This window comes from Lepisma saccharinum, chromosome 13 (genome assembly GCF_977018435.1).
Source record: "Lepisma saccharinum chromosome 13, izLepSacc3.1, whole genome shotgun sequence".
In the NCBI taxonomy this organism is placed as follows: Eukaryota; Metazoa; Arthropoda; class Insecta; order Zygentoma; family Lepismatidae; genus Lepisma; species Lepisma saccharinum.
Window position 1 is genome coordinate 85650513 of NC_139241.1, and position 11275 is coordinate 85661787.

Sequence of the window (11275 nt, forward strand, 5' to 3'; positions counted from 1 at the left end):
GAATTTCTTGCCTTAGTGTTTATACTGATGGAACAAGGTGTTGCCCATTCTTATTCAATATAATTTGATTGTAAAGCAGGGGCATAGAGAACAAAGTTATTCAGGGTGTCTGCCAGTCAAGAAAGTCATGGAAGTCAAGAAAAAGTAAAAAATCAACAAGTAGGTCAAGATGTCACTAAAAAGGCAATAATTTATTCTTGTGGTAAAGAATTTTTGCTATTGATTGGTTGATTTAGTTTATTTTACTTCACTTTTTTCTGTCCCATTGGCTAATCGCGAAGATGAGAAAGAATGATGGTAAGATAAGATGGATGAATGGATAGTCATAAACATATAGGGACAACCACACAAACCCCACATAAGATTATACTGGCTGTGAATCCAGACGCCAAAAAAGCCTCGATTGTCTGCCAAACACAGTTCAGGATGCATTAATACGAAATAGCAGATCTAATTCTCTTCTTAAATTCAGCTTCAGTTTTCATCTTAACTGGCCCTTTGGTAGGGATTTTCATTAAATAAATATTTATTTTCTTAATTACTAATTTCCAACTTTACCTAAGTAGGATCTAGAAAAGTCTAGAAAAAGTCAAGATTTCCGGATGTATTATTTTGGTAGCCACCCTGTTATTGAACTAAAAACTACTCAAGATGAAACCATTTTAAATTACAGTAATTGCTGAATATTTGTTTAACATGACAGGTCATAATTCAAATGATGAGAGAGTACTTTCGTTACCATCAGCACAACAGACTCACGAGAGAATTATTTTTGATAAACTCTGTAAAATGTTTGGCATTGGTCCCTATAATTTCAACGAGTTTGACTGTCCACTCTAACATCAATATATAGTTTGACTAAACCTGAAATTTTGATAAAAATTGTCTCCTCTGAGAAGTACCACTTAAATCAAGTAGTAAGAGGTGCATTGATTAGTATGATTGCAAGTTTTGAAATTTTGCATTTAAACATTCGTTGGGAAATATTTTTTTAAAAAACTGAAAAGTGTCATTTTTCAACTACTTCCTAACGTGTTCTATATAAATATGTATTATTTATTGAGAATGTGTTGTGTCCTACATTTTGACTTAATGTCCTACATTTTGGGACAGCATGTCCTACATTTCCCTTACAGCGATCTGGTAACCCTAATTCTGGTATAAATTATATACATGAGATGCCCAGCTGAGGATTTATTGGAGTTAAATTCCCATATTACAGATCCATGACCGCATTTGAAAGCCTAGCATGGAAGTGCCAGGGTGAAAGAAAGAGGAAGGGAAATCTGTAGTTCCCATGTTTCAGTTATCTTGGCGCAACTGCACACCGCTCAAAGCTTATGTCGGCGTCTATGCTACATTATGAAAACTGAAATAACAGACAAGACAACTCCATTTCTATAAAATTCTACTCTCAAAACCAACATGGTTATTAATATTGCGTAATGATTATTTGTTACACGCACACACACACACGTGCGCTTGCGGTATCCCAGTAAACCAACGTCTTCAACGTCGTGATTAAAGCCAGTTTTCGAGAACTAGATATTATCGTAGGAATAAAAGGGGAGGATAACAATGAAGCAAAAGGAGTAAATGTATCCACAATTTACAAGTTCTTCCCTGCAATATGCTCAAATTCACATTTCTTCTTATCATTATTATTATTATTTTCTTTGAATAAAGCATTTTCCATATCATGAATTTCATCTAGCTACTATTAACCATATTCGTTGTGATTAGCCCAATGTAAATAAAGTGACGCAATTATAAGAAATACAAAAACAATCAAGTCAACACTTGTGCCATCAAGTGCATACGTGTATTTTTATCATGTTGGGTGTCTATTTGCCTGCCGTTTTAAAAGTTTTCAGCGTCTATAAATCTGCACCCCTGCTTATTACTCTGTTACTTTGTAGTACTGAAGTATGAGATACTCGGAAGGCAGTTTCATCTTGATGTCAGAGAAACCCTGCCACGGTTGTAAACACCAGAGGACGGAAAAAAGCCCAGTGGACCTTCTGGCCCTGAATGCCGACGGCAGCGAAAATGAGATGGGATGTATCCCATTCTCTTTGGCCGACGGTCTGTCCGTTTCTTTTCATCCTTCCTCAATTTGGTCATACCCTAAATGCAAGTGTGTGGGGCGGTACACCCTCAAATTTCTCTCTGTAAGCAAGTACACAATAGAATCACGAATGTACTTCTTCCAGAAATAGTTTATGACGGGAAATCAGTAAAAACTTTCTTTCACAAATAAAATAAATATTCCGCTGTTCGGTGTAGGTCTGTCAGAGAATTTGGACTGGTAACCTAAGAAAGAAAAAAAGTGGCAAATGCAAACCCCCATTAGCCATCCCCGTGACGGAGTGGTTAGCACATCGCGCTACGACGCCAGGGGCGCCGAGTTCGAATTCCAGTCTGAGCATGGGTGTTTGTTAAGTGTCCATTCATCAATTTCATCATATCACCACTCATCCTGATCTTCGCAATTAGCCAAAAGTGGCAGAAAAGCGAAGTAAAATCAATCAATCAAGCAAACCCCATTACTGGTCTCGCTGATGGAGCAGAGGTAATGTCGCCGCTTGTAATCAAGGGTTCCCAGTTTTGGATCCCAGCGGAGGCACACAGTAGTTCAGATCCCACTTTAAACGCCAACTCAATCAAGCAAGCTACGATCATTATTTTTTTCTTAGTACAATTTTAACCCCCTAGAGTGTATTATTCACTTTTACAATTCTACCCCCCAGCCAGAAAAACATCCTGCCATAGGATGATGAGTGGCGTGCGTGTGTATATGAGAGTTGATTTTAATTTTAAAAACGTGTCTGTCTCTCATATACAGGGTGACTGGTAATTAGATGTATTCCCTGAAAGGGGTTAAAGTAGAGACAATTTGCAATAAATTTGACCATATGATACCCCGTCCTAAAATTAGTAGTTTTCGAGATAATCGAATTTCAATTGTTTTTTAAAAAATTTTCCACATAAAAAGATGAATTGAGAAAAAACTGCTCATTGTATGGAACTTATTTCAGCGTTTTCTGATAGCTAACAAATAAGTGGTTCGTTGAAAAAAAGTTTTTCCCAAATAACAATTACATGTAAGTAACGGGTGGGTCTAAACTTACAAGTCATGATAAAAAAATGCACTCTTAGTTTACTTGGCAACGTATTAATAACAAAAATGGTATGACACGAACCGTACAAATTACTTAAATTACTTCCTTGTGTCATCAGCTATCCAACAAGGTACAAATGTTGCTAACATTCACATTTGTGTACAACAAATAATACCTCATTCATCATCAATGTAAGTATCTAATTGTTGTTGCTACTTACCAAAAGCATGCTTGTTCCATGATTTTGTTACCACTGTGAACTTTCTGAAAAGGAGATAAAATAACTAAGTTTCTTTTCTAGAGATTGACTTTGCAAGTTTACCACTGGTGTAATAGGCTCCAAAAATGTAATGTACAAGTTGATTCAGAAAAAATCTAAGAAAAAAACTATTGTGTTAGCATAGGTTGGATACATAATGGCTAGATATATTGTTACCCTAAGAAGGAACACGTGTTCCACCCATGTGATGGTGACAAATGAAGTGGTGCTGTTAGAAAATGTTATTGGTCTTGTGCACCATGAAGTAAGTTGCATGCATTTACATTGTTTCACATTATATTATAAAAGGATTACCATGAGTATCTGTTGCAAACAGGTTGCAGTGAATTAAGGCAACAGTTTCATATCGGCACAATGTATTTCTTCATTTTTACAGAAGAAACTACTTACGAAATGAGTTTCTGTAGCATTTTCAAAATTCTTGCAGGTATTTTCTTTTATCTTGGAATCAATTTCACCGGGAATTCATGTATTTTTCAAGAGAAATATCTCTCTGACGCACAATTACCGTTGGTTTTATTTCCTTCCCCTACGGTAACCCCCTGTCAGTGTTTCCAACCATGCAGTTGTTTCGCAAGAAGATGTAAAAAGGAAATATACATTCCTGATATTACTACAACCCCAAATTTAAACTATGTTTGCCTAACCGAATCTAACCTTGCATGGTTTGTGGGGCATTTTTCGGTTAAGAAGGTTGGGGTACCAGTTTCGTATGGGCACAACACCTCTCACTCATGTATTTCGTCATTTTTAACATTCGTCCTTACATATTCTGCATTGCGAAAGATTCTTCAAGGTGGAATTATGCTTTTTTCACGAAAATAATTTCAATTTTTCACATTACGAGTAATTATTGTTCTTCCTTTTTCTGCTTACATTACACACAACATGGCGGGCACAGCTTGACTAGCGTTGTAATAATAATAATAATAATAATAATAATAATATTTTATTGTCATTAAGCTTGCACAGCAATAGACAACGTCAAGAACAAAATACACGTGAAATATATTATAAAATAATATAAAATTATAACCCATTTTATGTTTAAGCTGCACTAAAATACAATATTTTTAATTTCAAGAAATTCTTGAGTTGAGTACAATGGTGTAGCAACTAACCAGGCATACAGTTTATGTTTAAATACATTCATAGGCATATTTGTCACATCAAGAGGTAGCTTATTAAATAGTCTTAATCCTAGAGCTTCATAACTATTCAAGGATTTTGAGAGTCTATGGTATTGTATATTTATACGCCTGCTGTTTCTTGTAGTATAGGAATGTACATCTTGTCTACTTTGTAGCTGTGGCAAATTTTTCTTTTCATACAACAGCACAGTGTAAATATATAGATTTATCACAGTCATAAATTTTAACTTAATGAACAGTGGCTTACAATGAACTAATTTGTGTGAGTTGGTAATTATTCTCACAGCTTTTTTCTGCAGTATTAAAATTTCTTGTACATAACTGCAGTTCCCCCAAAGTAAAATTCCATATGAAATAATGCTTTGAAAGAAAGCGAAGTAAGCCGATCTTACGTAATCTTCAGGTACATGACTGTTTAGATTCCTTAACAAATATATAACCCTGGAGAGCTTGGCAGTTATGTATTTAATATGTGGTTCCCATGATAATTTATTATCAATGACAAGATCATAAGTCAGTATGCAGTGTTTCCAACCTTGGTAAATAGAAAGACGACTCTTAATATGAAAAGTTGACACTATTTTATGGAAAAAGGCATAACATCACCTTAAAGAATCTTCCGCAATGCAGAATAGGTAAGTATCAATTCTAAAATTAACGAAATAAACGAGTGAGAAGTGTTCGGGAAATACTACATAATTAATACAATCTGAACTTGGGCCCATAAAACATTGATATCTATTGATTAGAAAAGGATCAATGTCAAGGGGGTACACTAAGTCAAGGGCATCCAAGCATGGAACCACAAAACAAACAAGGAATATCATGTAATAAAGAAAATTAAAATTATTTATTGCTTTAAAAATTTTAATAATGTGATTATCAGAAAAAATACGGCAACTGTCTGATACCGCCTGAACGGATTTCTTCAAATTTACAGCAGAAACTACTTACTGAAATCACTTTCTGTATCATTGTCAAGGTTCTTCGAGGCATTTTCTTTCACAGAAACTAAAACTTCACCATAGAATGCTGTAGAACAATAAATAATCAGTTGTTACGTAAGGAACTTGCATCTTCTGTAACATTAGGCCGTTGTTTCCATCATGTACGTGCAGATGGCACGACGTCGAAAGTCACGCAGTCTTGGCAGTGTTTCCAAACGTGCCTTTTTTTTACGAGATTTTTTTTTAACTATGCTTATCTAACCTAAGCTTGCCGGAAATGGTCCGTGGGGCTATCGTGAATGGTTTTTGGGGCTATCCGTCAATGGTTTATGACATAATAAACACGAAAGTAGGTATTTTTTGGTTAAGAAGGTTGAAACACTGCATACCCACTCCAAATTGTCAAAACACAAGCACGACTGCATCCTATATTGTCTGTTACCCAAGCATAACTACAAGGAAGACAAATAATAAGGTACTTGAATAAGGACTTGTAATATGAAAAGTTGACACTATTTTATGGAAAAAAGGCATAACTTCACCTTAAAGAATCTTCCGCAATGCAGAATATGTAAGTATCAATGCTAAAATTAAGGAAATAAACGAGTGAGAGGTGTTCGGGCCTTATCAGACAAGTATCAAAAATACTACTACACGGCTATTCTTAAGATTGTCTTTGCCCCATCAAAGACCCAGGGTAATTGTTCCCTTTTTTTGTCAAATAATAAAAACCTCCCATTTACACTGTGAAGGCCCAAGTTCGGAACAGTTACCAAAATGAACAAGCTACGTAAAATCTAAAAATATTCACATACTATCTCCAGTTTACATTTCACTACAGCTAGCATAAAAGTTTCTACATCCACGAATACAATTCCCTGCAATATCGAATAAATGTAGTGGTTAAAATGTTGACAAAGTATTATCTACTGAAAACAAAGTTGGAAAATCTTCAGATGTTTACACGATAGCATTTATGAAACTTAACGTAAAATTAAATGCAACCCTACCTGCTGAACTACAATAGTAGTCCTTAATTCTTGCGATGCGATTGAAGAACACCTGTCTTACATGAAAGCCCTATACGATCGTCACCTTTAAATTCGTCACACACATTCGTTGTCTGTCTACAACTAACCCGCGTTAAACCGACATTTTTACGAATTGTCAAATACTAGCGAAAAGGTACATGTACCTAAAACAATAGATACATTATTTCACACATGCATTTATTCGAATCCCTATCTGAGTAATAATAAAATAAACCTAATACTGTCTAATTAACTAATAATGTTAATTAAACAAAAAACAAACGAAAACCACATTCCTGATGTGGTCAAATTAGCATACCGAAGTAGGACGTGATTTTTTTTCTTTATACGTAGCATTTGGAAAGGATTTCTTGTCTGTGGGATTTGATATGACCGATACCGATATTATCGGATAGAATAAGGGGTGTGTGCGGACGGGACAGAATTTTTGGGGTCGGGACGGGAAAATTCGCAATTTTCCGACGACGGGAAATGTTGAAAATTTACCGAATCTCTGGAAATCTCGAATTCTATCGGTCATTTTCACTTTAAGTGATTGGTTTTGCATTTCTGGTACATAAACTAACCATTTTTGGGCCCGTTCCAAAAGTCACACGAGTTTAACGCGTTAAACGAGTTATGAATACTGGCTGTCCCATGACTGCTTCCGTGCGTTTCATTATGCTGTCCCAAAAGTCACATTCCGTGCAAGAACGAGATTAACCAAACGCACGGGCCAGGAGGCTGGTTTGTTCCGTGAGAATCGTCTGCTCCTTGCAGACAAAGCGCGTGGTGATGGATTCAAACTGCACTAGTTCGGAAAATGTATTATAATTTTAACACATTATAATTTTAACCACGTTCGTACACTTTATTTGACCCAATAAGAGCTTCAATAATTAAAAGAAAACTCAAAACAAGCTGTTGACAACTTCTGCACCAGCATATATAAAAATGCATAGCTTAAAAACACATAGGATGTAAGAAAAAAATTAATAAAAATAGTCATGGACAATTTGCAGGGTAATACTCATGGATCCCACTGTACAAGATGAGTATGCCTTGACCGTTCTTAGAATGTGATTAAAATGAGTAACAGTGTCCACAGTATAGTTTATATTTGTCATAAGGAAATTCCTTCCGCTGACGCCATGCCGAAACTTTCTCTAAACAAAACGCTGCGCCTGCACTTTCGCCTAGAGTGTCCCATAAGTCTGTAAAATAACTGGTTTCACCAGATTCACGAGCCCAGTTATTTTCGTTGAATGCGTTCGTTTCGTTAAGACTTTCGGAACGCACCCTTTGAAATGTTCCAAACATATACAATGCAGAAAACGTCGAGAATTAACGACTTTTTAAAATGACCATTTGGTATTTCCTGAAGTCGGGATCGCAATTTTTTTCCCGATCCCGGCCCCGACTTTTCGGGATCCCGCACACCCCTAGATAGAATTAATAATTTTCTTCGTAAAAGTTCGGTCATTTATATCAAACCTTATAAACATAAAAGTAAGTACTTAAACAAGAATGCAAGGCGCCTCAGGCAGAGACTACAGGGGTACCAGATTCGAATCTTGGCATCCCCCTTCATTATATCATCGCTCATCCTCATCTTCGCGATTAGCCACAAGGAGCAGAAAAGCGAACAACAAATCACTATCATTCATTTCTATCGTTGGCGTGCCCAGGATTTAGGAAAGCGGCTGTTTTTAGTAGTTAACCTCATTTCACCATATTTTCCTGCCTTTGGTGTTTTTATTTTAGGAATACTGGGCCAAGGGGTTATGACACCCACAAAGACTCTTGGACATGCCAGTGGTCATTAACATGACAATGTGTGTAAAGAAAATAATGTAAAAATAAATATAAAAAAGCAAGTTTTATAACAAAATAGTTCATATTTTCATCTGGTAAAAATGAAGTGCCCGATTATTATTCTTTAATTCTTGTACTGTCAATACAAACTTATTCATCCTAATTAAATTCTACCTCATGGAAGTTCAGTACAAATATAAACACTCCCTATTATGTATTTTGCTTATTTCAGTGCTGAAAAATGGCTTTTAAATTTATGAAGCAAAAAGTGTGGTTTTAATTTTAGATCTTGGCCCTCTACAGCTAAACACAACTTTGATTGCGTATGACTCATGATGGACCATTTCCAGAATTCACTGTTGCACCCCAGTTTTCACCACATTAAACCATAATCTAATTCTTTAGAAACACATGAGAATTGAGATTTCCTTGAAATGGATGATATTCAACTTGATGTCATCATGTAGTGTACTCTGGGAAGAAATTGGGAAAACATATTCACGTGGGTAAGGAAAGCATATGAGAAGCCTTCTTACAGCAAGAACATTTTCATTTAACCGCTTTACACAGTTTCTGTAGGAGAAAAGGTAAAAAGTATACATTTCTCATACAATCCCTGTGATCATATGTACAATGCTTACCTGGCATGTTTTCAACGTGGGATCTGATCTGTTTACCTGATATATGGACTAACGAATTGTGCGGGGAAATTGGATATCATTCATTATTTGATTTTTAATGAAAGTAGGATAGTTCCAAGGTATCTTAATATATATTTTACTGGTATCTCCTGGTAGATGTCTGTATAATTACATTAACTGTAAATAGTATATAACTTAGTGCAAAAATTTATCATTTTTTGTTTTTTTACAAATATAACTACGTAATTCATGTGCCAGCCAAATGCAGAGTTTCTTTTTTTAAAGACAAAACCCACTGTAGTTACATATAATAATTAAATAAGCTAATAATAAATCATTCGTGTTCATGTTTGAGGAACATTTGGAATTTTACATTGGATTGGCAGAATCAGTGACGTGCACTGAGGAGTAGCTAGTCTAGCAGAGATAGATCAATCAATCTCACATCTCGAATTATATTCAAATCACAATATTTATTGTCTTGTTAAAGCCACCACAGCTCATATGCAACACCTTCTTTTCCACGCACTTCTCGTCCATCGGTGTTCTCCGCGGGCAAAGCAGGCTGGATACCCTAGCTCGCTCTTCTTCAGCCAGGCCAGTTTCCAGGTAGAAACGGCCGGCCCAAGGAAAAGGAAGATTTCGACCTCTACTTCCCTTGCCCCCACGCCCCCCGCTGCAATGGTTGAAAGCCCAGGCTTTCAGGTCCCCCAGTCTATCTCCTATAGGACAGATAGGGGATTGGTTTCTCATTTTTTTTTGTAAATCCTCTAAAGAACACAGGGTAAAATTTTCTGCAGTACTTATGTTCTCTGTATTTACACAACCTTTTACACGTTGTACAATATGTGTGTATGTATAATATGGGATGTAGTTTTATTATTTATAAAATGGGAACGTGTTATGTGCAGACAATAATGTTTTTCAAATATGGAATATATAATGATTAAATTACAAATATGTGCTCAGGCTCTCTCTGACTCTCGTTTTAGTAGTGTTTTATTTAAATATACTAATATATTGGCCTGTAACAGTCATAAATACGGATGTATTTATTTGGGCAAGAGAACGCGTGTTCATATTGTTGTTGGTTTGGTTTATTTTACTTCGCTTTTCTGCCACATTTGGTTATCGCGAAAATGAGGATTGAGTGATGATATGATGAAATTGATCAAGGGACCTCATATGAACAATCCAGGCCAGGATTGGAATCCGTGATGAGTGCGCATTCTTGTCCTATGTGTTGCAGTGAATAATGAAATAATTTGGAATGAAAAATGTATCTCAGAACTCAAAAAGTCAAATGAATATCATTGAAGAAACTACAAAAAAGTGTGTTGTGTTTTGTTTCCTGTCACCAAATCAACAAAGCACGGGGGAGTGGTTATCACAGCGCGCTACGACACCAGGCGTTCCGGGTTCGAACCCCGACCCGGGCATGGGTGTTCCCTATGCTAGTCCCTTCATCAGTTTCATCGTATCATCTTCACAATTAACCAAATGTGACAAAAAAGCGACGCTAAGTAACAAAAATGAAATCAAATCATTGATTGATTGCTCAAATTGGTTTATTTTACTTCGCTTTTCTGCCACCTTTGGTACAACAAAATAGATGAAGGAACACACACAAAGAACACAAATGGCCAATCCGAGATTCGAACCCAGGATCTCTGGCTTAGAGTCAAATCAAATAGTTTTTTTATTTTCGAATGTGGGTGGGGGTTACGTGTACTTTTTTCTAGTACTCATTCATAATTTTACAATCTTTTCCTGTTATTGACATTCTTCTTTTTTGAAGAAATACTGGCCCTAAAGAGAGGAGGGGTGTGACTCACACGAACCCCCCCCCTTGAGCACGCCACTGACTGCTACCCCAAGTGTCGACGTCACCGCACGTCACTGGGCAGAATAATGGTGTTGGCCAAAATTTCATATGGGCCTTTATTCCTAACATGTGTTCTGAAGACTGGATTGCCAGACGAAAGTTCTTTCACTTAAGATGAATAAACTAAATGTAGACAAAAAAAACAAAACAATATCTTATACAATACCATGCCTTCACTTTCATGTAAAGGAGCTATCAGAATGAAGCAATGAGTGGCAAGCTACAAGCAAGTTGTGCCACTTGGGAACAAACCTTGAACAAACCTTCGGAAAAGTCACTAGCACCATCGAACAATTGGACAGCAACTTCAAGCTACAAAACCATGGACAAGTAATGAATGGGTTTTTGCGATTAACCTTCGACCAACATGAAACTCAAAGTGATTTACTAAATTTCATCAAAT

The 11275-nt window shown here is 36.3% G+C and overlaps 1 protein-coding gene across 5 annotated transcripts in view; it reads right to left on the reverse strand.

Moving 5' to 3' along the window:
- The window catches only part of LOC145997497 (uncharacterized), a 78721-nt gene extending 72099 nt beyond the window's left edge, over positions 1–6622 (reverse strand). For 4 of the 5 annotated variants that reach the window (XM_083134613.1, XM_083134612.1, XM_083134608.1 and 1 more), the window contains exons 1-2: positions 6511–6622; positions 3343–3386 (exon numbers count right to left, since the gene is read on the reverse strand). The gene's annotated coding sequence lies outside the window, so the exon portion shown is untranslated. The remainder of the gene's footprint in view (positions 1–3342; positions 3387–6510) is intronic. The other variant, XM_083134611.1, reaches the window with a different exon arrangement.
- Between the last annotated feature and the right edge of the window lie 4653 nt (positions 6623–11275).